Below are 1,636 nucleotides of genomic sequence, written 5' to 3'. Positions count from 1 at the left end.
GTAGTGATACTGCCTCGGAAACCCAAGGAGGGGTCGCTATGAGTCGGGGCCGACTCGACGGCACATAACAACAACAACAACAACAAAAGGCCCCTGCAAAAAGCAGCAGCAGTTTCAGTCTTAATTAAGGAGGCAGTATGCTAATGATTTCTGAATGATGCATGATCAGTATACATCAAGAAAAAGCGTATATCGCGAAGATATTCTAGTTTAGCAATAAAGTCCTTTAGCACAGGACTAATTTATGTTTTCCTCCCAAAGCACACAGTTTATAATAAAAATCCTTATAAAATTCCTACTTCTTAATGGAACAGACAATTGCTCCCATTTTAAACTTGGAGAGGCGTGCAAATACGGTCAAAATAATATGCTTTGTATCTTTTTTCTTCAGAAATTTCAGAAATCAGCAATAAAATTAAGAGGAAATCCTTTTCCTATAAATAATATAATACTCTTGGCTACTTCCACCTACCTAAAAAAATGAGGGTTTCTGGCAAGTGTGAATAAAAAGGGCCAAGAAACAGACACAAGCTTCTGCCTAATAAAGGATGAGTAAACTTGATGTTGCTTCCCATTTAAAAGATTTGTCTGTCAAAATATCACATTGCCCCTCGAGGCACTTAACTTACAGCATTATTTTCAAAACCGCCACTCTGCTTTAAAACTTGCAGACGACTCAACTATTCAATTTTCCTTTTACAACACATTTCCTTAAAGTCCATCTGCCAGAACGTAACTGCACACAAAACTGAATCCATCGGAAAGAGCTGGAGGCTCTAGAACACGGTAATACTTTACTTGACAAATACCTACGACTTAATGCAACAGGCTATTCAAGAAACTATATTACCGTTTCTTTTCCCTGTTCTTATCAAGAGCAGTCCTTTGTTCTGGACCAAAACATGTCTTTCGAAAGGTGAAATGGACAAGCACCTCAATATCTCTTTCACTTAAAACCCAACTCATGGACTTCCCCCGTTAACTCTCCGGTCATTCCCTTTGCATGCGGTGGCTTACTTCTCAGCGTAGTTCTCCGCCCAGAACTACAAGAATTTCTGAGTCTTGATGTCGTATGACTGCCAGGAAACAAGTTCTGTGAAATTCCTCATATTCTTTCTTAGATCAAAAGCTCAGGTTTCACGTTCTGCTATAAACAATCTTTAGTCCCAGATAGAGTCTGAGTTATAAACATGAAATTAAATATCATCCATTCACAAAGGTCTCTGCACCGGTAACTCTAGTTCCCGTCTTCTCGATCCTTAATGCCAAGAGAGCTTTCGAAGGCTTGTAAATTACAAATGCACTCCTTCTTTAGGCAGGCGGGCGGGCGGCAGCCAGATACCCCAGTCACCAAGGTTCACTCACCCGGGGCTCCGCAGGGAGAGTGCAGCCGTCCTGGAGGGAGTCCACGGCAGGAGGCGCAGTGACAGCGGGTCCCTGCCTCCCCACGTACTGCCCAGACCAGCACTGCTCCGGCGAAGGAGATCCGGGAAGCAGGAGGAAGGGGGCGGAGTCGCAAGTTTGCACCCCGTGAGACCCTTGCGCAAGGTGCTTTCCAGCTGTGCCTGGCTGCAGCAGGCCACCTGCGCGGAGAAAGGAAACAAAACTGCCTCACAGCTTTCCTCGCCCCAGAGTT

This window comes from Orycteropus afer, unplaced genomic scaffold (assembly GCF_000298275.1).
Source record: "Orycteropus afer afer isolate SDZICR_OR568_19922 unplaced genomic scaffold, OryAfe1.0 scaffold00319, whole genome shotgun sequence".
NCBI lineage: Eukaryota > Metazoa > Chordata > Mammalia > Tubulidentata > Orycteropodidae > Orycteropus > Orycteropus afer.
Note: the sequence above shows the minus strand (reverse complement) of the source record.